This window comes from Condylostylus longicornis, unplaced genomic scaffold, assembly GCF_029603195.1.
Source record: "Condylostylus longicornis isolate FDR11 unplaced genomic scaffold, ASM2960319v2 ptg000019l, whole genome shotgun sequence".
In the NCBI taxonomy this organism is placed as follows: domain Eukaryota; kingdom Metazoa; phylum Arthropoda; class Insecta; order Diptera; family Dolichopodidae; genus Condylostylus; species Condylostylus longicornis.
Window position 1 is genome coordinate 785,838 of NW_026577988.1, and position 27,823 is coordinate 813,660.

General features: G+C 23.8%; 1 protein-coding gene across 1 annotated transcript in view; it reads left to right on the forward strand.

Annotated features, from left to right (window-relative positions):
* The window catches only part of LOC129606595 (protein vein), a 180,458-nt gene that overhangs the window by 44,949 nt on the left and 107,686 nt on the right, over positions 1-27,823 (forward strand). The window lies entirely within an intron of this gene.

Genomic DNA, 27,823 nt, shown 5'->3' on the forward strand with positions numbered 1-27,823 from the left:
TGTGTTTATATGCAATATTAAACTTTTTATGCAAAAATAATAGAATAGAATAGCACACACATATATACAAATAATTGTTAATATATTTTTTTGAAAATAGAATTGAGAACAATCAGCTGCAAAAGGACATAAAATTGTTATGCATAATAATGATAGCAATTCTTTTTTTCATGTTATGAAGATTATGAAGAAAATTTGGTAGATATTTGTTAAAAATTTTTGTATATAATTTTAACAGGAATTAAAAGCAAATTATTTTAGAAAATTGTGATTTTGGTGCTTATGGAAACTGTGCAATGGAATGAATAAAATCAAAAGAGAAAAATTTAATTGTTTTCAATAAATTTTAAAAAATTAGGTTCTGTATGTTATTATAAACTTTTATTTGAAAAACTAAAAAAATTGTATACTTTTAGGTGCAATTTAAACAAGTACGTATATGAAGTCTATATTTGACACAACAAATATATTACTAGAAATGTTTTAAACAGCAAGCCTTTCAAATATTTGACAATTACTCAACTCCACAAAGTGCGTAAGATGCCAAGATATAGATCGTCCTTTTTTTTTCTATTTATCTGTTATTTTATTATTCGCAATAGTTATTGTTTTAATTTTTTGCTATTGAATAAAAAATTTAATTTTTTTGTAATTTAAGTGTTTTGTGTCAAAAACTAACATTTCTGCAGCAGGAAAATTTTTAAAGAAAATTCTATTTAATTTCTTTACTTGCAATTTTATTGCATACATTTAGGAGCTATATTTGAAAAATAAATAAAATTATAAATTCCTTTAACTTGCCATTTAAAATAAAAAATTTATCCGAAAACATTTACAGTCGAAAACGTTTAATTGCAAAAGAAGTAAAATACTTCCATATACACATAAATAGTCTGCTCACATGTAAGTTCTCTGAGTCTCCATACAATTTACAAAATTTAATTGTAACTCATTTCTCATTGTTTGACTCGTTCTATCATTTTTGTCAGTTCGGTCATACATAATATTTTGCTTATAAAAACAAATTTTTATTTTGCTTGTAAACTCCAAAATTTTTGATAAACTTTTGACAAATACATTTGGGAATTAAAAATTTCAGCATTTTATTTGACTTGAGTTTCACTTTTAACTTAACTTTTGAAAACTTTCATATTGTATTTAATATTTTGACAAGACCGAACAGAAACAAACAAGTAATAAAAAATTCAGTTGAAAGAACTTTGCAAATTTTTTGAAAAAAAAAATGATGACATAAACTAGTTACACATATTTATTCAATATTTCTTTTTTTTCTATATAAAATTTATTTTACATATAAATGATGACAAAATTTCTAAAGAATGAATAATAATGATATTTAAAATGACACAACAAGCAATTATAATGCGCTTTTTGAATTAAGAAAAAAAAAGAAAATCATTTATTTTATAGTTCAAATGAAAAGTTTGTGCAAACACTTTGCATGCAAAAAATATTTTATACAATGAGAAAAATAATTAATTTTTCAAATAAATACAGAAAAAGTGACTGACATTTCTTTGACATTCACAATATTTCCTTGTAGTAGTCAGTGTGCGTCTTGTCAATTTTGTGTATAATTACAGAAATTTTTAATAACTTTCTTTAGAAATTGAATTTGAGTATTTTCCTAGTTCGGTTCGTCCTAGTTAAAATTTATGCTTTGAAATAAAAAGACTTTTTTTGCATTCTGAAAAATCTTAAAAATAAATTATTTAAAAACCTAATTTGTATTTAAATTTAAGTAATAAATATAAATTATAAATCATTATTATTGTTCGTTAATCATCATCTCAAAATATACAAAAAAAAATTGCCAATTTCAATTCTTTCAATATTTCCTCCCTATGTGTTTTTTGAAAATTATGCCCCCCAGCTAAATATTCTCACGCCTTTACTACATTATATCGTAAATTAATATGGACAGGACTCAAAAAAATGAATAATTATTGCATTTATTGTATGTGGTGTTCATATTTACGAAGGATTCATTTAAGAAAACCCACACATTCTTTATTATTCTTTTCATTTTTAGATAAAATATAGATATTGTTTTGGAATTATACTATTAATATTTAAACTACAATATGTACTATATAGTAATCAAAATGGAGAAGAAAAAAAATTTATTTGATTTTGGAAAATAAAATAAATAAATTAATAAAGAAAAATATCCTACAAGCAAAATTAATTAAAATCCTGTCAATTATGTGAGAATTAAAATTTTTATTCTCACCATCATATATAATAATCTTATCCCAATGGAAAATTAGATTAACTAGACATATTTAAACTTGGAAACAAAAAAAAAAAGAGAAGAAGAAAATCAAATGAAATATCCTAAAAGAGAAAAAATAAAATTTTTAGAATAGCTCATAAAACGCAAGTCCTTAAATAATTTCCCACGTTCATTTGCACTCTTGTGTATTTTTTTTTTTATATTATAAAAATTGTAATGCAATTTATTTGCTTTTTTTTACGTTGGCGTCAAAACTAAAATTTTGTAAGAAATAAAAAATTTTTTGTTTCAAATGTGAGTGTGTTCATTTCAAATTCTTGTTTATAGTATTTAAACGCCGCATTCTCGGCAAACACATGAATATTAACATAAGTCATGAAATTCTTTTTAGTTTAGACAACTAGTAATATTCAATGAAACCGTTTTAAGTAGTTGATACTATTTTTTGATTGCGAACTGCTAAATTTTATTTGATTTTCAATAGGGGCATAAAGAGGGCGTTTGGAAATGTTACTGTGGAGCTTTCGCGCAAAATATATTAATAGTAGTTTGCCATACATAGTAAGGTAATGGTGGTCAATTCTTGTCGATGACTTTTATTTATATTCTTCATTAGGCTTACACACTATAACAATGTGCTACTACTACATTTTTGGAATGCAGGAATTCTTATTTAAGGCCTTTTATTATTTTGTACATAATTTCAATTTACATATCTTTTATTTGCTTCGGGACTGACCATACGTTATCGAAGAGGGGCATACGTTATGAAAAGTGTATTGAGTTTAGGCAAGTAATTCACAGCGTTCTCTCAGCATTCTCAAGCAATATTCCCGAATAATTTTACTAATAAATCTTCTTTCATAATCAGAATTTACAAAAATTTAGTATAAAGAAATAAAATTAATCAACATTTTAAAAACAATATTTTCAAATTAAAATTTACTAAATTCAAATTTTTAAAAAACATTTCCCATAACTTCTGGGCGGTAAAATAATAAATAAAAAAGAACTTTTGTTTAAACTCAATTTTACCTTATTCGGTACACTTAAAATAATAAAAAAAAAAACAAAAATATTTTTTATTCAAACGTGTGTACAAAGCAAATTTTATAGATATAAAATGAGTTGTACGTGCCTTTTTTTTGGATCAAAATAAAAAAATAAATAAATAAAATGTAATTTTTTTTTTTGTAAATACAAAAACAAATAATTTTACATTGGAATTTAAAAGCGGCGGCTATCAATTTGAATTTGTTCAAATATATAAAACTAGTTCCATTATCTGTAAAGCATTCAAACATATAGTCCTGGAGAATTAAAATGTTTAAACATAACAATAATTTTTTGTCTGTGTGTGTGTATATTTATAAAAAAATAAGGGATTCATTAATCAAATGTAAATAATTTGTATGTGTGTGGTTGAAAGTAGTAAAATAAAAAGTCAAAATTTCCAAAAAAAAAAGGTTTACACTCTTAGAAATTCACTCTTAAAAAACAAATTTTCAAAGTATGCGCACATACATTGGAATATTAAGGAAGAGCTATCCCGCAGAGTTGTTATTTTTTTTTTATTGCTTAATGGTTTCTTTTTCTGCTCATTTTGGTTTCAATCAAGTCCTTCCGGGGCACGTATTGGCTAATTTACTTTTTTTTTTCTTCAAATTTTCTGTGTTTTAGAAATTTCTTAGAAATTGATCGTAAATTCCGGTATTAATATATCAAAAAGAAAAAATTAGTTTCTAATCGTTTGTATTTTACAATACGAATAAATAATTTGACTGATGAGATACAAAAGACTTATTTTTGCTTAAATTTTCTAAAAGTAATAATTAAATATTTATTGAAATTTACAAATATGCAGTTAAGATCACAACTTGTCCAAAATTTAATGATTTAGGTTAAAAATTTTATTATTTATGCTTCAAATTTTAATTTTTTACTTCAGAGAAAATTTCTTTACAAATTATAGCTTTCTCTTTCTTCACTCTCTTTTTAATGTAGTTAAATTTTAAAATAAATGTGATTTTATTTACAGTGTATTGTTTGATCTTGTCATCATTTCTTTTAATCACATTACATTTGCGAGCACACTTGTATTCTCATTCTTAATACATATATTAAATACAATGAGAGCGTTCTCATATATACAAAGTAAAAATAATCAATATTGCCTCAATATATGAAATTCAACAAAATCAGCATAAAATAAAGAGAAAACTTCTAATAATTTACAAAAAATTGGAATAAAATGGTAAATATATTATAATTAAAATAATTTTTTAACAAGAATGTTCAATATTTTATTTTCTATATAATAAATATAATAAAGTAATTAAAATAATAATAAATATTTTGCAGAGCTCAGCTTTTATAAAAAAAATAAATAGAATTAAAATTAAAACTGTATTCTTAAATATGTCACCATATTTCAACTCTCAAAGTTAAATGAGAGAAATTGGAAAACTAAAAATTCGAGAGTAATACAAAATGTTGTGAGAAATAATATGATCATTTATTTTGCAAATGGTCCAAGTCCATTTCAATGAAAAATGAAATATTGCGCCGTTTAGGTCTAAATTTAGTTAATTAAAAATTCGGTTACGAGTAATTAATTATTCTGTAATATATTTATTTTCCTATTCAACAATGTAAATTTAAGTTCGTACTATTGCTTTGAAAATAAATGATATTTTCTATGCTTTGAAATTTCAAATGAACTTAGATCACGTTCAAAATAAAACTTCTTTCAAATTAAAATTAAGAGTTTTAATAATTAAGAGTTGAAAATCTCAAACTGTTACAACAAAACACTTTCTATATATTCAGATATTATCATACATTTTATAATAGTTTACGAGTTTATAACATTTATTATTGAAATTTTTTATTTCTTTTAAAAATAACTACAATGTATATAGAACAGTTAAGTGTTTATCTTAATAACATAATTTTTAAATTGATTATAAATCACTTATTTCAGCAATATTTCAATATTAATGAAATGATAAAATATATGGGAAAGCGTTCAGAAAAAAAATTGAAATTTTTTTTTTCGTATTATTTTTATTCCCTTTTTCAATATATAAAAGGATTAAACCTTTTTATTCTCATACGAATACCGACATACTGGTACATACACACATACATAGCAGAAAAATATTGTTAAATTAATAAATTTTATTCATTATTATTATTTTATACGTTATTTTTTATAATATTAACATGTAAATTTAAAATTAAGAAAAGAAAAAATGAAGGTAAATCATTCCAAATGAAAAAGGGAAAAAAATAAACAAAACAAAAATTGTATTCAACAACAAATAAATTGCAAAAAAATAAAAATTACATATCAATTAATTAAAGTTTTTGTTGTTGTTTTTTCTGCTCTTTTTTTTATTTAGCTCAACATTTTATTTTAATCTCAATAAAACATATTCCATGTAGGAGTTTTGCACATAAAATTCACATACATTTTATTTTGCTTTTTGTTTTTTTTTTTTGCAATATTCCCAGAAAATATTCCACCAACATGCACACTTGTATATAGAAAAGAAGCAAAAAAAAAATTAACGCACTCTTATTTATACATTCCTGAATCAAATAATAAAAAAAAAGAGTAAAATTCTTCGTAATATTTTAAGGAATATGTATGTATGAATGTTCACATTCCTCTCTATACAAAAAATATACATTATATTGTGAATAAAATAAGGAGAACTGCTGTACATATATACATGCATACATACTTATATAAAAACATTGAAAACAAAAAATCTTCAATTCAAAATCGGCAATAAACCATAAATGCGATTGCAATATTTAAAATAATAAAAAAAGAAACAAAAAAAAAAACAGAAAAAAATAACATTAAAAATAAGAACAGCACAGCGCACAACCATCTCGTTCCACTAACCAAAAAATATATTGACACCTATAAATTACAGAATTGAACAGAAAACAAACACCGATTTTTCGGACTTGTTCAAACAAAATCCTAAGAAAAAATATAAAAACAAAAAAATTATACTTAGGTATATAAAAAAAAAATCAGCACCAATAATAAAAAAAAAATAATCAAATAAAAAAAAAATTGGAATTAAATATTGCGATAAAGTTTATTCCAACTATCGATGAATCTTGTACCAAGTGCAAAACTATATTATAAATGTTTAGATTAGCGAAAAATAAAGACAAAAAAAAAGAGGAATTAAAAAAAAAAGCAATCAAAAAAACCAAATCAAACCAAAGCAAAAAAAAAATTAAAACCAAAACCCACAATAATAACAACAACTTGATAAGAAAACAAAAAACCAAGAAAAAATTGAATTCACCAAAAATGTATTCAAAAAAACAAGGAACAAAAAAAAAGTGGAGAGAAAACCCTAAGTTCCAATAAGAAGTTTCCAAGTTTTTCTTCTCTTATTTTTTCAAAAAGAAACTACCATACCAAAAAAAACAAAAAAATTAAATAATAAAACAATTGAACATAAATGTGTGGGGATGTCATTTTGAATACCTTAAAATCTAATGGTTATTGGTGCATTTATAACAAACAATTTATTTATCAATGATTTTAATAAATTTTCAGAAAAAAATATTGAAATTTTTAACTATTGGAGACTTTTAATTATTTGGAAATTTTCCAAAATCATGATCTATTAAAAATCAAATATAATTTTCCAATATGGCGATTTGAAAAAATTTTTTAATTTTGTTTTATTAATCAACAAGTTTTCAAGATAGACTAAGTGGTGTTTGATAGTCTACATACAAATATTTTCATAAAGATTTGCGTATTTACTTAATGGAGAAATTTAGTGTTTCAATTACACACTTACAAACATTTTGACGAAAAAAATTTACTTTAAGCCCTGGATTGATAAAGAAATAGGTTTAATATAAAAAATTAAAATTGGGCGAAAATTCGATTTTATATATTTTACAGGTTCTATAGAAAATCCGAAATTTTAGCAAATTCTGCTTGAAAATATTGATTAAAGCCCATATAAAGTATGTAAACAAATTCATCAGTAAAAATGTTGCTAATCTAATTTGTTTATAAACGCTGCTAAATTCCGCAATTCTCATACTAAATAGCGATATTAGTATGAGAATAGCTCAGTTAAATTATACGAACTGTTTTGATTTTATAAAATAGTTAAAAATATATAATTTTATTTTAATTTATTTTAATTTTTGTTGCTAAGTATTGCGTTTCATAGTTATTGTGTTGCAATATTGTGTTTTTAAAATCTCTACAATTTACTTAAAAAATATTCTTGTTTATCAATTTTATTAAAATAAATATATTGGTAACACTAATAATATTGAGCCGAATTGAGTTTTCAAAAATGAGAATAAATATTATGAGATGTTGTCAATTTTCAATTTATTTTTATTGAATTGTCAAATTTAAATTTTTTTTGTTAAAATTAATTTAATAAAACAAATAATTTTTATTAAGGTGATTGAAATGAAGCAAAATTTAATAAAATTAAAAAAATAATTTCATTATATTTTAGAATAGAACGTTCATATTTACTCATCCACGTTCACAAAATTTAAAATGAATTCTTCTCGATATATTTTCAATTTTATTTGAATTTTATAATGTTTAGCAGCTTATTCTTAAATTTTTTTTTCATTTTTCTCTTTATTTTTTTTTCTTTATTATTTTCATTTTCTTTTTGAATGTGAAATTATTTTTATATGGCTAAATTTATATTATTTTGAGAAGATAAAATGTGCGGCTCCTTGTTAAGATAATGCTAATATTATAACTTGGAAAATATATTCGTGTTTTCTTTATACAAATATTATTATATATATATGCACACATAATATGTATACGTACTTATGTGAGTATGAACATATTTGTAGGTTTACATTTGAATATATATGAATCATACATATATACTGTGATATTGTATTCAGTGTATTCTCTTACTGTTAACTACCTTTGGATATATGGCGTCAAGATATTTCAGATAAGATCAATGGTGTGTCGTATCAATGCCCAATAAAATCGGAAAGATAAATAAACAACTTAAATACAAAAAAAAAGGCAAAAAAAAACACAAAAAAAACAAAGGAAAAGAAACAATAACAAGATATTCCAACAGCAGCAGCAGCAGCATCAACAACAGCAGCAACAACAGTAACAATATAACAACAACACCAGTAATAACAACCATATATTCACATCAAGTTAGAGGAGGATGAAGTCCCCAAAAAAAAAATAAAAATATTAAAATAAGAACAACAAAATAAAAAACTTTTCTCAAACTTTTGTTTAGTGAACATACATCCGCATTTATGTAGGTTTATGTAAATATATATATATGTTTGCATATGTGTATAATAATTGTATATAGAAAAATCATTTTCAATTCCTCTTATACTGAATATTTTCATCTCATGATATTGTTATTCTTGTTATCATTTTTTCAGTTTTTTAAGCTATTTTTTCTTTCCTTACTTGCATAATGTATATAGAGATGTATGTATGTACATGTACGTATATATATAATATATAGTATATTTTTTTTATTTTTGCGAATTAAATATTAAACAATAAATGCTGCAAATGTAGCAAATGGTTTTTGATGGACATATCTAAAGCGGGTGATGATAATCTGAAATATATGATAAAAACAATTGAAGCACTGACTTAATTCCACTTGTAACCAACCATATATATGTACTTATATAAATACAAACATAGTTAATATATATATATATATTGTGAATTTTATGTATATAATATATGAAAACATTTTTTGAAATATTAAATTAACTGTATTAAGGCTAGAATTTGACATTTTGTTAACTTCGTTGATTTTATATTTTAGCTCTATATTGGATAACAACGACAACATTCGGAATGCTATGTATGTGATATAGCTATGTATATTGATATGTACTTATGTATTATATAGAAAACAAAGAAACATGTCATTTTTTGTATTTTTTTTAGTATTTTTCTTTTTTAATATAAACAGATAGTAAAGGAATTTTTAAGTTAAAAATGCATAATGGGTATGTATGTATGTAATGAATTATTAAATGATGTGAATTTTAAATTGAACTGTATATGTATGTATATGTAATATAAATAGAATATTGCAATTTTTTAAATTATTATCTAAGAAAAATTTAAGAATTATGAGAAAGATTTCTGGTATTTTGCTATATATAAAAAATATTGTAATTTAAGTACAATGTATAAAATATTATAAAAGTTCTGCTCTATTATATGCTCTAGCATTTTAATTTTTAATTTAAATTGTTACAATATTGGAATTAAGTCATGAATATGTTCATGATATGTGCAAATATGCAAGAATGTATAAGTTAATTTCTAAAAAAATTTTTGTGGCAAAGCAATTAATTAATTAATACACAATTTTTCAATTTATTTCTGTTATACCAATAAAAAGCTGTAATAATTTGTATTTCATTTTTGAAAATTTAAAAAATTTTATTTGAAATTACAAAATATAAGACCTAATGAATTTAATTAATTATAATAACAATTATAGTAGATGTTTTCATTTAATCTACTGCAAAAATAATAATATGTGTAATTAATATATGTATAATCGACATGCATAGTATATTCTGAAAATTATGTATAAAATTATGAAAATGTCTTTTTCATTATTAAACTTAATTAATTTGCTGACTTAAATATAATACGAAAAAAATATAAATTGACTTCCATTATGAGCTTGTTTAGTCGGTTGTATCTAACGTACCTCAATATTTGATCTATTTCAAATATTTTTCTTTTTTAAATACAGCCAGACATTCTTCAACATTGGAACCCAAAATGAAGAAAAAAAGTATTATTTGCACATCCTGTCACGCCAACGACCATCAACCTTAAATCCAATGGTGATAGGCAGGCTATTTTAAAGCGAATCAATTCTTTCCCTTGCGGCATGAACGGCGAGTAATTTCAATCTTAAGGAACCTTAAAGACCTATGCTTAAATAATTTTATCCTTGCGATAATCAGGACAATCCTCATCGATAATTTTATTGAAGAACCTGATACAGCAGTAATTAAAGAACTCGTTAAAAGAACAGCACAGTAGTAGCTCTATTAAATACTTAATATACTTAAATACTTAAATAATTATAAAATAATTATTTAAAATAATCGAATACAAAAATGTTCACAAATAATGTTTTGTCGCCAAAATCATAATTAATTAAGCAATCATATAAAATACTAGATAATAGATTTTTTTCAAATCTAATAAAAACATATTGAAACATTAAAAATGCATATAAAATTTCCGACCACCCAAAACACCATTTTCAAAAGCGCCAGTTTAAAATAATCATCACAATTACATTTTTTTTTTTTATTTTAATAGTTTATTATCAGAAAATTTCAATTCAAAATGTAATAAACAAATAAATTAAATTGAAAAATAAAGAAAAAGAATAATACAAAAACAGAAAGAAAAACCAACATCTATATTATGATAATTTAATGTCCTTTTATATCCTTTTTTGAAAAATGAAATAAAAAAAAATAAAAAATCACTTTAAAAAGATAACATTATTTAGAAAAATTTCAAATTACTTTCAAAAATGAAGAATTTATCCTTCTTTATTAACTCTCTATTTTTTTTTTTTATTGAATCTTATCGTTTTGTCTCTTGAATACTTCTATATTATTCACATATCTATCCGATTATACAAAATATACCAATATAATATAATAAATACCAAAATAACTCTATATAAGTACGACACATAAGCCAATTTAATACACAAAATACTTTTAGTGTTACAACAATACGACAAAAATCGAATATCTCTTGGGAAACGAACAAAAAAAAAAAAAACAAAAAAAAAATGGGAAAAATAAGTAATAAAATAAGAATAAAAAAAAAATAAAAAGAGAAGAAAAAGAAGAGCAGTAAATGTTACCTTTTTACGTGCTACACAACATATCTCATCCACTTCACGGCGGTTCGCGGTTGTGTGTCTCATTTTAGTATAATTTTTTGTTGTTAATTTTTTATTATTTTTATTATTATCGTTTCTTTGCTGCTGCTGTTGCCTTGCTCTTGTTGTTATTGTTTTCGTTTTTTTGGTTATTTTTTGTTTTTTTTTTTGTATAATTATTTATCTTCGGTTTTCAATAAAGTGTTTCTTTATCGATTGTAAATGATTTCCTAGAATTGGTCGTATGCAATCATTGTGAAAATCATTTGAAGTCCGTTCAAATATACACACATACAATATGTATTTATTATATATAAGGAGAAAAATTATAAGAAAATCGACAAAAACAAAAAAAAAGAACAGCAACAACAGCAGCAGCAGTAATATAAACTAAAGCTGATTCTCAAACTTGAACTTAAAAAACTCGACATAAAATTCAAAAATGAAAAAGAAAAGAAAAAAAAGAGCACCAAAATACTAAATTGGAATAAAAATACAAAAATGTCGTTGCAGGGATTTTCTGCACGTGAAAACATACTTTTAAACACAGAAACTTCTTTTTCCATCTATCCTTAAATTTTTTATACATATATAATATAGCAATGTACTATAAGATTATATCCCCCAAATATGTTAATACATAATACACGTATATATTATTGTGACAGTGAAGTCTAGGTATACTTGATAAGAAAATCATAATGTTTATATCTGAGCTATAAGGAATGAGCCTACGGCAAAAGTTTTTTTGCAATTGTTGTAGGTTGGTCGCCCCTTCTTTCAAACTTTACATAATTTTAAATAAACTTTTACAATAATAGTTTGCAAATGTTGCACCTAAAAAAACAAATCATTAGAATATGTTCAACTATCTTACCTACCTGAAAGAAAAATTTGTACAAATCATCCGTTGCCAATTGTGACTTCTATTAATGGTACACATGTTCGCAATGTTAAATAGTATGACAAACCGTCATTCAGTTTGCAGCTACTTTCCCATTCCAATAATTTTGTGGGAATATGGAATTTTTTATTTTTCACTCCCAGATCGCCTTTATAAAGCATCTCGAAAAGTCACAAAAAGTTTCAGTCTTAACGGACGGACCCCGCCGCGTCATTTCCATTGATGATAATGTATGCCGCACCAACTGATTTAATTTGAAAGAATTCGAATCTGATTTAATTTGAAAGAATTCAACCATCCAAGTCAACAACCATTTAATGGCTCAAAGCGGATTTCGGCTTCGAAATTCATTGAACACACCTTAAATTCCTAAACAGGCTGCAGAATGGTTTTATGTAAGGTTTATTGGAACTAAAATATCTTCAGTTCTCTTCTGTTCAATTTTTGTTAAAAAAAGTATGAGTCCTTGCTTAAACTTTTTATTTTTAATTTATTACCATATTACCCTTTGAAATAGTTCCTTTGCCTTCATTTTATCATTCAAAGCTGTGGTTATTTTAGAGTTTCACTGTAAGACAGATGTACATATATATGTATATCTATGGATTGTGCCCTGTAATAATTTTGTGTATACGAGTATAGAGGAATGATGATGACCATATAAACAGAACTTATTTCCCTTAAATTTAATGCTCGTTTTGGTATCTTTGCATCTTGACCGCCACCGCACTACATTTTTTCGTTCTTTATTTATTTTTTTTTCTCATTTTTATTATTATATTTCTTCATTTTATGTTATTCTTTTCAATGTTTTTTTTTGGTGTTTTTGATTTTGGCTAAAAAGAATGTCCCATGAAACGCCTACCTTGACAGGTTCACTGCTTCTCATGGATATCAAAAAGTGATAAAAATAATAGCGAAAGTGCAATTTAGTTTCAAAAATTGTGAAAAAAAAGTGTTAACTTTTAAGTTTCCTAGAAAGTTGACATTAAAAATAAAATAAGTGATTTAATTTAGTTTAAGTTTAGTTTGATAAATAATTAAAATGAAATTTTTTTTATTGTAAATTGATTAATTTTTAAAAGTATGTTGTAGAAAAAATTTTTAAGTTTGACAATATGTAAAAAATAAAATACTTATCAGTTATCGACTTTCACATTCGTTTTGAACAATATGTCACATTCAAAACAAAAGTGAGAGCTATATGTCAACAAAATACTTGTTTGACATATTGTTAGAAGTGACAGTCGAAACTGTAAAATATTGCTTTTTCCTGAAAAATCAAAGATAGATAGACAATTTATGTATGAAAAATACTTGGTACAACTTAGGATTTTATTGCAGAATTAAAAATTCGGTAACAAAAGATTTGGTAACTAAACTTCAGAATTTGACTCGAGTTTCCAAAAAAAAAAAATATCGAGCAAATTTACCCAAATTGGATTTAGTAGAAAATTTCCTGTGTATACCACCAGATTTTCCGGTTTTCACGTCGGATTGCCGAGTTTTTTTGTAGGTTAAAGAAGTGTGATTGTGCCAAATTTCAAATGAAATCTACTTTGAAATTGTCCATACCAAGGTATCTATTTCTTAAAAGTTTGCTAAAGATTTTCGAAGGAAGTTGTACAACTGCGTATCTACACAAAATTTCCAATTTATTAGCAAGGAAGAAACTATATTAGGATCATTTTCGAACAGAAAAACAGAAATTCCATTTCTTAGTAAATTTTCATTTTGTTTTGTTTTTCATTTTTTTCATTTTTATTATTATTGTTATTATTATTGTTATTATTATTATAAATTTTATTATGTTTTTATATTTTGTATATGTGTGTATAAATTTATTTTTATTGCAATTCAATATTATATGTGAATGCATGAGAAAGACATTTTTGTATAAACAATTTTTAACAAAATAATAATAAAAAAAATATATAAAAATAATAACAATTTTAAATAAAAAAGTGGAAACATACAAATACACTCACTTATACACAATATATGCGAACATATTAAAAATAAAAATTTCATAATAAAAATAATAACAAAAATAATAATGAAAAATAAGAAGAAGAAAAACTCATAAAAAAATTAAAAGCCAAAAACAGTACCCAAGTTTAATCGAAATCTGACCGCGGAAAACACCAAAAAAGGGATAAAATTTCATATACATGAATACATGTATATATTGGTAGTACTTACACACATATATGTAAATATGTGAAAAATGTTAGCTGCAACTGCATATAAATGCATGTATGTTTGTATGTATGTAAGTTTTTTGCAAAAAAAATGAATTTTTTTTTTTGGTATTAAAATACTGCAAAATGGTATTATTATGCTGTTTATTTTTGGCAATGTATTCCATCTTTATAATTCTTTTATATTAAAGGTCTCTTATCTTTGATTGTAACTTCAACATACAATATGCACATACATGCATACATACATATATGCTATTATGGTGAAAAAGATCTTCTATATTCCTATACAAAATAATTCCAAAATTATACACTTACACATACATAATATATACACTTTGGACTTCATGTCGTTCTTTTTATCTGTTATACACTCGTACTATTATTATATTTGTTACTTTTTCTTATTATATGATATTATCAATATTATTGTTATTTTTATATTATTGTATAATTTTTGGTGTTGTCGTTGTTGTTGTTTCCGTGTCACCTTGTATTGTCAACATATACATATATATATAAGTTTGGTGGTACCATTGGAATGCAACAAATTACCAAAAAGGTGTTATGATTGTTCTTAAAAAACGGCGCTCAGACACCAAACAAGCATTATATTATTACATACAATATGTAAGTTTGTACATTATGTGCACAAATATGTATAAGTATATACAGTTATTATACATATATACATTACGTACATAAATATTTTAATAAAAAATTGCAAAGTGAATCATTTTGAGTTTCAACTGCATGGGAAAACATAAATTCTTTTTTTTGTTTTTAAAAATTAAAAAAAAAAATAATTTATTATTTTTGTAAATTTATATGTATACATATTGTATAAATGTATATGCATCTGTGTATATTGAATTTTTGAACTCTTTACATGTAACACATTATTATATTAAAAAAAAAAAATAATTGAAATTTTGCCAATTAATTGACTTATGCATGGTTGAATTTTTCTGGTTGTTTTTTTTTTAGTGAAAATTTCAAATATTTATTTTGTTTTTCATTATTATTTTTATTAAATAATTATCCAATTTTATTACAGGTCATTGCCGTAAATAATTTGTAATATTTATAAAAATTTGTTTTACAATATTTTGGATATTAAATTCGGATATTATTTCTTTGCTGGTAAGGTGCAATTTGAATGTACTTTAAAACACAATTAAATATTGTATATTAATAAGAATACATTAATAAGATTGCATTATGAATTTTATGAATATTATAAAATATTATAGATTAAAGTGTTACCACTCATGTAAGAAATATTATTGGATTTCCTTAAAAAATATTTCAAAATTCTTAAATTTCTCTTAAAAAATGTCTTGGTGTATTCAAGGATTCAAATTAACAAAAATTATTTTTTGAATTCATAAAGCAGATTTTTATGGAAAATTTCAATATTAATAATACACTATTCTAAGAATAATTATAAAAAATAATTTAATTATTATGGCAATTCGCATATTTTTCTCAGAAATCAAATTGAATGAAATTATTCAATAAGTAAAATGCCGTAGTTTCAATGAGGAATACTTGAGGAAAAAATGTACCGCACTTTACCTTTGTACATCAATTGGATATTTTACTCTTCAGCTTTTCGAAATTTTTTAATTACATAATAGTTCTTAATAAAAGCTTTTCATTTCCCATATATGTAAAGTAAGTATACCTAAATGAATTGTATACAAAATAAATAAATTGTGATTTGTTATATACCAAAAACTTCTTCCACATATAATTTTAATGAAACTGTTCTCAGTATGTAATGATGTAATTTTTGATGACTTTACAAAAAAAATAAACGAAAAAATTATTTAACAACATCATCTTAAAGGCATTAATTTAAAAAAAAAATATTTGTATAAAATTGGAAAAATAATTTAAATTATATGCGATGACAACTACTACTACGACAACTGTACGTTGAAATTGCAACAATGTTAACAATATTCTTGTAATTATATTTAATTAAATTTAAATAATAATAAATAATATAACTTTATTCAATTTTTTTTTTTATTTTATTTTATTATTATAAATCACTTAATAACCATAAATATCTGACAAAAGATGGCATTAAATTTTATTTTTGTAAGTCAAACAGAAATATTATAATAAAAAGAACAATTGAATAAATTTTATTCGATATGACCGACTATGTAAATTTACATTAAAGACTCTTACGAGTATTTAGATTCAATATATTTTTCACTAAAAATACGAAATGCTTAAAAGAATTGGGCCCGTAAAGCTGTTTATATCAAAAACAGTTAAGATATGAAAAAATGTCTGTCTGGAACGCATTTTGTATGAAAAACTGTTGAAGTATATGAAAATGTCTACCTAGAAGGCTATCTACATGAAAAACTGTCAAAATATTCAATAATTCTGGAACTCATTTTACATGAGAAAATGTTAATATATCCGAGAATGTCTGTCTGAAACACAATAGATCTTCTTGAAATTGGAAGTTCATATTGAAAATGACAGTCATTTTAGTATGTTGACGCATAAGCCTAAAAATATGCAATGAAAATTATGTGCACGATCATAACTGTCTTTATTACTTAAAATAAAATTTTTTTCTTACTTAATTGAAATTCACAAAACATTTGATCAAAACTCACGCACACACATAAATTTTTCACATTAAAATCTTAATTTTAATAATACAAAACAAAAACAAAGCAAAAACATATCCTTATCAGAAACATATCTTCATTTTTCTTAAAATTAAACCATATATGTATGATGTATGGTACTGCGAACATGATTAAAAAAAAATCAAAAACCAAAAAGAGAAAAATTCAAACGAAAAACCGAGAAAAGCGAAACAAGCAAAAATATATAATTTTTATTACCATCTCATAACTTTATTCACACACAACATGTTCATATTGTATAAGATTATAATACGAGTATATTATAAAATAAACAAAAATATTGATGACGGTGGTACTGTCTTAATGATGAATGATGATGATTTGGATCCAATGAAAATATTTTTGATAATGTTATTATTTTTCTTCTCTATTATTCCCATTATTATTATTACAATAAACATTTTATTCTCTTATGTTCAATATGCTACTGTTATGTACTATATCATGCATCTACTGTGATGGTAGTAGTTGATTATTATATTAATATTATCGTGTAAAATATCATTACCCAATTTTTCTGATGGATACCTTTTTAAAATCTAAAAAAAAAAAAAAAAATAAAAACGATAAAATAATAAAAAAAAATTTTCTCAAATTACCATAAATGGTTTTAACGTAAATTCTTTTTCAATGCATCAATTTCTTGCGTATATATATATAAAAGTATATAGCCAATATTAAATACTATTGATGATTATATCCTTATGAGTAACATAAATTAATATATACACACTTTATGTATATCTATATATATAAAATATTTTCTATATATAAAAAATAATATTGTGTAGCCGGTCAGTCTTCCTATGTCTATGGATACGATGGTTAACTTGAAAAATAACTATTAAATCAATTACGAAAAATGACAACAAAATAATTAATTCACGTCAAATTCTATATATATTATAATATATAACTATACATACATATATATGTATACTGTAGAGAATATAATAAAATATTTTGTGAAAAAAGAATATGGGGAAGAGATTATGGTGAAAAAATCAAAATAGAAAAAATAAAATGAGAGAAATAATGATAAAGACGGAACGTAACGAAACGGGGCAACAATAATGAAGATAGAAGAAAAATTTTGTGCTGTATGTATGTATACGTGTTTGGATGAAGATATGCAGATAATATACTTCAACTATGATTTGTCTACATATGTACATATATATGTGTGTGTTGAAATGTTTGTTCTTGTTGTGAGTCCTAAATTAAATACCTTTAATACTAAAAATGACGTCGAACTGTCTGCTAATTTTCATGAACTTGGAGTGCGCATTCTTATACCTAAGAATTTTTTGTTTTTTTCTTCTTTTTCCTGCTGGTTTTTCATTATTTATTTTGTTGTTTTTTCTTATTATTATTATACTTTTTCTTCATCTTACCTATGTTTTTTTAAACTATTTTTTTTTCCTATATATGCAGTTTTTGTTTTTGTTTTCTCTATTTTAACCTGTCTTTGATTATGGGTATAATTCAGACGACATGTTATTTTATAGTGAAAACTTTAACCATCTTAATACTGTATGCTTAGCTAATTGTATGTATATATAAGTTTTGTACATATTATACCTATTTATGGTATGTGTTTATGCACTTGTAATGTTGTTTGTTATAATATTGCCTTGTTGTTGTCGCCGTCATCATCACTTTTTGACATAAATGTATCTTTCTCATATATACATACATATATTATGTTCTCTCTTAATATACTTCTCATATTTTCATAGACATATTAGTTGAATATACATGTATATATGACACATTATTTATACATAGTATATAATAAATATACTTAAATAGCGTAAGCATAACTATTATTACTTTTGTTATTTACTTTATTTATTTAATTAGTAGACCTTTATGCATCCCGTATACTTTATCATGTTTATATCCTTGTATGTGTATATATTAAGAATACACTTGTCAAGTTTTACTATCAGGTTAATAAAAATAATATATGTATGTACATATATAAAACAAATATTGCTTATATAAATGGGAATATGGGGAATTTAGTTTGGTCTATAACCAGTCCTTTTTTTTAAGAAAAAAAAACAACAGTATCACCCTATGGATGAATCAAAATAAGGAAATTGTATTTTTACACGTAGACAATAATAACACGGTATTGTTAACTTGTGATGTATTAAATATATGTATAGTAAACAGTAATTTGTACATAGATTATCAAATTTGATTAATATTTTTTAAAAGCAATTTATTAATATTAATGAATTAACCAAAAAAATAATATAGAAACACTAAAAATAAAATTGCGATTTTGTATCCACATTGTTCACCATATTGTGTTTAAAAACCTGTGAATTGCATTCTCATTTGAAGTTTTTCTTGGAATAAGAATCAAAAACAAGGAAATACACAATAGCACTGCAATTGTCCCCCCTGCTGAAATAGTCCAAATATTGCGTTTACCTGAAAAATCCTTAACGTCTGATGATATGAAACCAACTTTATCTTCTACTGATATTTTAATTGTAAAACTAAGACAATTTATGCAAAATTGATAACGAACGGCAACCCAAAAAACCAAAGCTATTTACGAGAGCTGTCCCAGAATTAAGTAGCTTAACCAAGAAAACACAAAAATTTTGACGTGACCAAATGACGTGCAAAAGCTTAATCAAAAGCAAATGCAATACCAATTGACGTTAGACACGTGCATAATTTGTATTTGTTCGGGATGAAAAAATGAAACCTAGTTTAATCCCAGCTATAATAACCCATTATCGGAAATACGTCGTTTCTAATAACAAAAATAAAATCAATGACAAAAAAAAATCGATTCCTTTGTGATAATAGGCTGAAACCTGTCTTTGGTTCGAAATAACACGCCCTATTGTTTTGCTTTCAAAATTTAACTTTTTGAATTTATAGAACACGGTTTTTGAGAAAAAATACTTATTGTGATATTTTTCATAACTACAATGTGTAATTTTCTTGGAAAGGGCTAATGTAGCGGTCATTATCATAACTAAAATAGAAATTGATAGTAGCATCCCTACTAATTCTGGTATCTATACTAAATTTTTGCTATAAAAGCAATATGCTTCTATTTAATCTCTCTCATTATGAATGCAACAGTTAAGTAGTGTAGTGTTACGTGCCCCAAGTTATAATATAACGTAATATAATATAATAAGAAATACCAAAAACATACTGCAGCTCAGGCTATAAACTTTTCGCTGCATACCATCGTCAATGTATTAACAGCAGCGCACATACTTGTGAGTAGAAATCACACAAAATTATACAAAATTGCATGGCGTATCAGATAGTAAAGTGTCAGCCTCCAAACAAATTATATATAAAAAATTATCATAATTAATAAATTTAATACGATACTAGTTTTAAAGGCATAAACTTTCATTTTTCAAAGTATTTATTATTAAATCGATATTAATATTTTATTACACGAAGAAACATCTTTGTATCACATCTTTTATAAGCTTGATTTTGAAAATCTTTCTCATTAATAAAACTAACACTCCAATTACTGATCATTAACAAAACATAATTATAATTTATTAACAATATAATTTGCAATGTTCCATATAAAATTTCAAATATTACAATGTGTGACGAGATTTTCTCATATCTTGAAAATGATGTCGTTTAAGCTATCAAATTCCATACTAGCTATTTAACATTATACTTAATTAAAATATTTATATCATAGACATATGTGTTATAACTTGTATAATATTATTAACATAACATTGGCAAAGCAATATTAAATTTAAATAAATTAAATTTAAACGCGAAATTAGAATAAGATTCAGAAAAAATAGCAAAAAAAAAAACTGAAAATAAAATTGTAATTTGATTTCTTTGCATAATTTTTCATTATTTTACACCATTTTTTTTCTTAAATTTATTTTGTTTTCATTTAGAAATTAAAATAAAGTGAATGTGTAGCTAGGCTATATCTTAGAAATTATGAAATATATGAAATTCTATAGTAAATATTAAATCTCATGCATATTTAGTGAAAAAAATATACTTCAAAATACTCGTATACTTATTCACAATTTACAAACATACATAATATAACGAATATATGTAGTAATAAATGTAATGCAATGATGAGGCATGATGATTACAATAATGGTCTTGTTACGCCTTTTTAAGATGATGATACTAATATGTGTATAAAAGTTGCACTGTAAATCACTTACATTTAAATTTTATTTTTATTTTAATTTTCAATATTATATAGACTTGGTTGCCGTATGCACGTGAAAAAAAAGAGAAGTAGGCAAGCTAAACAAAAATGTTGAATTCAATGAATGTAAATTCATCAAAATTGCATATTTTCAGGAGTATATTTTTAACATGAATTTATAAATACCTGAGATAACAAAAAGAATGTACTAAGCGAATTTTTACAAATTTTATTCCAAAAATGAAAAAATCATGAAAAATTTAAGATGAATTTATTTTGTATGTATGTGTAATTTTGTTGCTATTTACAAATTTTTTTATAGGTATCGTTGCACATGAAATTTTTGTAAAACAGAATGTTGCAGTTCGTAGCGCTAACTACATAACAAATTCAAGAAAAACTTTTCGGTCACATCGGCACTGAAGCGCCAGATGTGTATCAAAAATATTATTCAAAATATTATGTAGAGCATATTTCAAGGAGCTCTATAGAAAAATCAATATTCACAGCATAAAATTTTGTGGAATTTATAATGTACTAAGTTGATGCCGTATAAGTACGAAAAAGGAGCCACTCTTCTCTGACACTTTTTTTTCCTCAAAAAGATTTCGGTATGGATGAAGAATTCGGGATATTAATATAGATATAAAAATTTTAAAAATAAAATTGCATACCTTCAGGCGTAGATAGACAATTTTACTAATAAATTGTTTTTTTAATTTTTTAATATCTAAAATTTTATTTTATTATTTTAAATTTCATCATAACACAAGAAAATTTGAATACCAATACAAGTAATTTAAAATATTTAGAACACAAGTTGTAGAGCTTATCAAGGAGTTTGCCAACAAAGATAGATATTTCAAGCTATACTTATTCACACTTTTAAAATTTTAATTCTTTGTATTATTTCTAATTTTATAAATAATAATTTTTAGCAAACTGCAATATTAATCATATTTTATTTAGTTGGCAATATTATTTCTTCTCTCTAAATTTCAAATTATAATTACGTGCGATATATGTAGCTATATAAAATCAAATCTATATACTGAAATATGTATATTAATATAAGTATATCAAATATTCAAATGTTTGCTTAAATTTATACTATATACTCAAATTGCACCTTATTGTTAACAATATTATGCTTGCGTGCCAATTGCTGTTATGCAGCAGCCATGCGATTATAAAATCATTATGCCTTTACAATCATTTTCAAAATATAATCAGCAGTAAAAAGAATAATAATAACAATAACAATAATATATACAAAATCTAGCAGCACATAATCGTTATACAGAGCACTTTATAATATTAACATAAAACAGAGAAATATTCATATACAAACACACATATAATATATACGTTATATATGTTAAATTCACAATATCGTAAATATAATTATTTAACTGACGATTCTTTTGAAATAAGAAACAAAAAAGTACGAATAAAGCAGCCCACAAATAAAGATGTTTAATTCCCTTAAAGATTTGTAAATAAAGAAGTTTAGAGTTGAAAATGATTATTTGTTTGGTATCTTTATAGTTTAAGAATATTATGTAGACAAATGAGACGCGTCAAACAAAGTAATTTAGGAAAGAAGATTTGCACTCACTCGGCTATCATAAGAAATAAATTTGTAAATAAAAAGATAAAAGTATAATTATTTTAAGAAGTTTATAAAAATGTTCCGAAAACAACATGAAATGGATTATTTAATTGTAATTAGAGACACATTTTACATGTATGTATTGTTGATGGATTATACGACAATTAATTTGTACTATAACAAAATTTTGACTAAAACTAATAAAATTTTTTATTAGAATGAAAACAAGTTTCATTTAACAAATCAAGAGTGAAGAATTTGTCCCGTATTAGCCGAATCCAAGGTTTGCCGAATCCACTTATATCTAGCACGAAATTAAAAATTTTACTGACTGCATTGCATTCTGTTTAAAGCACAACTATTAGTGAAATATCTGTCGGTCTGAAAGTAATGTAAATGTCAGTTCATCTGTCAATTTATCAGTTTATACACATCATAATACCTCAAATTTCGCCAAACAGGTTTTCATGCAAAATTTTTAAATTTATTTTCTGGGTCGTCAAGTCCTAACTGCTATATAACTATAGAATTCACTATAGAATTTTTCTAAACCACTTCAGAATTTTTCAAAACCAATGGAGAAATTTTGAGAAAAATTTGTACCTTTAATCAAAATTTTTATGTGACAATTGACTGTCCAAATATTTTTATATAAATATTAAATTTAATTAACGAGCACATTGCATATTCAGTATATACAGTTGTATTAACATAATAAACATAATAATAGAACATACATATTTATATTTGTAATTTGTTATGCGTTACTAAAGACACGATGACATTATTAAATGCGCACCTATTATATAACAAAAGAAAAACCTAAAATAATAGCAATAAAAATAATTGTAACAATAATAGTAGCATAACAATAACAATTCACTTCATTTCTTTTTGAATATTATATTTTAAAGAGAATAAGAAGAAAAAGAGGAAAAATTAAATTCAAAACAAGAAAATACCCAAAGTATTAAAAAAAAAGAAAAAAAGGGTAAGAAGCTGATGAACTTCACACGTGGTTAACTTTTGTGTACATACGGTGATTATTTTAAACTAACCGGCTTTTATCGATAGAAAGTTCAATCTAAAAATTATAAATTTTTCCTTTAATTTTATAGAACATGATAAGCACAATGCAGAATAAATAAATGCGGAATGTAAGGCTCAGTAAAAGTGCGATTTTTTAATGAAAAGTAAAAATTATAAAAGTGTTTCTGCCTTCCTGAATTTCATTGTTTCAATAATTTTTTTTTAGTTTGTATTGTAATTGTATTTATGCACGCAATATGAATTTTCGCAAATTTTTATTATAGTTATTATTAAAGTATAAAATTAAAAATCTTAACAAAAAAATTTGAAATTAAAATAAGATTTTTCATTAATTCTGCATTCTGCATGAATTTTAGTTCGTTTTGGGTCATTATTGCTCATTATATATAATAAAAGTCCAAATAGAACTATATAGACCAATAAATATATAAAATTTTATTACTTGTAAAAATTACATATCCGTTTTACAAAAACTTTTATTGTGATCAAATAAGTCTTGAAAAAACACATAGGCACCAGAGCATTAAAAAATTCTTATGACAGTCTGATTATTTCAATTATTTTAGCGGACTACCAAAATTATTGAAAAATTTTAAATAATTCTTTAAGAAATCTTCATTTATTTTGAAAAGCTTATTAATTTTATATGAATAAATTTTTTTGACTAAAACTTGTACATTATGAGGCGAACAAATTAAAAATAATTGGAATAATTCAAATTTTGATTCCATCTCATATTTTAAATGTAATTTAAGTCATACTATTATAGAGAACTTTAATTATAACACATTGTATGAGAGTGCAATTAATAGGAATTTGTTCAAATTATACATTTAATCTTGTATTTAATAATTATTATATACTCATATAGTTATATAGCAAGACAAGGCGTTAATACAGCGTATAATACATCAATTTCATATTATCATGCATGTTAGTTTATTAAAGCAAAATTTCTTAAATTTTTCATATATGTGACAAAACATAAATATAAAATTAAATGGTATGTAAAAATTTGTTACTATAAATGTCTGAAATCAAAAACAAAATAAAATTTATTTTGCTAAGGAATTTTTTTTATTTAATTTAAGCACTTTTCGTTTTCGATAAAGCAAGTTTTGGTTTTGAGCAAAATTAAAAAAATTCTTATTAGTAGACTCACTCTAATTAGACAAGATTATTAGCCTCACAATCCGCCTGTCTGCTCTTTAATGTGCTCACAAGGTTTAAAAAATTTCTTCATTCTTAAAGGAAAATCTGCAATTTGACCGTAAAAAAATCTATTTTTGCACAATTTATTGTGTCGAAAATACAATACCACTTCCATTAATTTATGTTTCCTTCCTAAAAGTATGCAATTAAAAATAAAATGAACAGAACATTGTTATTTCATAAAAAATTAATTATAGCTTTACTCTTTGTTCAAGAGATGTTCTATACTTACTTTGAACAACGCTGATTTCAACTGATTCTAACTGATTATTTTATGCTAAAGTACAATTTTTACTACAGCAACCTTTCAAATTATTTAGCAAAACTCCACATTAATAAAATGTATGTGTGCACATTACAACAAATATTACAAATAATTCGATTATTTATAGTAACAAAAAAAAAAATCAACCAACTTTGCAATTCAACCAAAAACTTCTTTTTCTTCCTCTCTTTCTTTTCTTATATTTTCTTTGTGGAAAAATCGAACTGAAAAATTTCATATTATTTGTTTAAATTTATTATGCTAACTATGTATAAATTTACAAACTATACACAAAAATATTATAAGTACACCCACACTCATATATCCATGTTCACATACTTACATGAAAATAAGAAGAATATCAAAAGAAGAACATAATTTTACATAAAACGTGGTATGTAGGAGAAATTCTTGATCTGAGCTTTGACAGTATATTTATTTAGCGCTCGCTATCTGATAATATTTAAGATATAAACGCTTCTGTTGTATTTGCACACAAAGCATGAAAAATTTCTGAACAACAACAATAAAATGAAAATATAAGAAAAAAATCTATCAAAACAAAACAAAAAAACACTCAAAAATAAACGCGATTTTCGTTGCTTTTGCTCACTAAACTACTTATTGCTAGCTTAGCCATAGTCATTTAGTATCTCTTTACTTTACTTTTGTATGTAGAACGCTAGACACAAAATAATTTACAAAATAAAAAATTAGTAGACGTGTGTGTATGTTCCTTCTTTTTTTCTTTTTCGTTTTTTATTTTTCTTACTTTTCTTCTTATTGTTCTTCTGTTTTCTTTTGTTGTTGTTAATTTTCATTTTTAAGAATAATTTTTGATTATTTTTTAATAGTAAATTTTAAAATATCATGCATACATAGAGAAAGAGATAGAACATATGAAATGTGAAAAAGAAAAGAGAACTTAACTGAGTATGTATATATATATATATGTGTAAATATTTATGTTGCTTATGTATGCTTGTATATACATGTATGTATAACTATGTAGTAAGAAAATTCTACGATCGTATAATAATGTTACCATTACGCTACTATATGAAGAACTACAATGAAGAATCACACCAGGCGACCCAATCTACAAGATGACTCGAAGAATGACTTATTAACTTTGTGCGGTGGTAGTCAAGAGACCATAACGAATTCCGTCAGATACATATTATTTAGAGTTAGGTTTTTTTACGTTATATTTTTCTGTTTTTCTTTTTTATTTTTTGTAATTTTATTATTGCTATAAGTTTTTTTTTCTTATATACAAAATATTTTGTTTTGCTTTCCACATCTTTTCAATATTATTATGATTTTTATTATTATGTTTTGGTTTGTACACTGTAAATATGAAAAAAAAAAATATGATTGCAATTATATAATTATATAGTTAAAGAAATGTGCTTGTAAAAATTATATTGTCGCGCCTTTTACCTTCTCCATCATTTTATTTGTTCTATTAGCACAAATTGAAAGTGTTTTCACTGAAATAAAAAGTGAAATAAGAATAAGTTAAGAAGAGCAAAAATAAACCTAAGGAAGCGGACTGCTCCAGTTGACTTGTGTGACAACCATACTACACTAAAACAAAAACCCATTTATATATAGTTTGATATTTTAAAGAAAAGAAGTGGGGTCATGTTACAAAATTTAAAGTATTAATTTTAATAATATCTCTAAATTGTATAAAAGAATGTGTGATAGAAACTGCTATACAAACTGTTATGCTAACTGTTATACTAGCTGTTGTACAAACTATTATATGAACTGTTATACAAACTGTTATACTAGTTGTTATACAAGCTATTATGCTAACTGTTATACAAACTGATATACAAACTGTTATACAAACTGTAATACTAATCTTCATACTAACTTCTTCAACATATAAAAATTTCATTTCGATATACAAATAAGTACTCCTTTTCTAAATTAAAATAATATCTAATTGCATTCTAAAAGTAAATGAAAGAAAAGAACTTTACAAAAGAAAACAAAACATAAAAAATAAAATTAAAAAAAAAACAAAACAAACAAAAATGTAAAAAAATTTAAAAAGGCCACCAAAAAATTAATTGACGCGCTCACTAAAATTACTAAACAAAAAAATTGCGTCAACGTGTGAAATAAACGCGCAACTATTCGATTGTTCAACTGTTAAAGATATTTATACATTTCTATGTTAATATACATATATATAAGTAAGTATGTATGTTTACTTAATAATATACACACGTACATTAACTAAAATATAACTTTCTATGCTATACATAATACTGTTGTGAGTTTGTATGTATTTATATAGAAATGAGATTGTGAAAATTACAGTAACAGTAGGGTTAAAAAACATAATTATCCGAAAAAATATATAATAATAATAACAATAACAAATAATAATAAATGATAATAACAATCATAAGAGTTTAAAAAACCAAGTTGAATTGGTTTAACCTTTGTCGGGGAATACAATG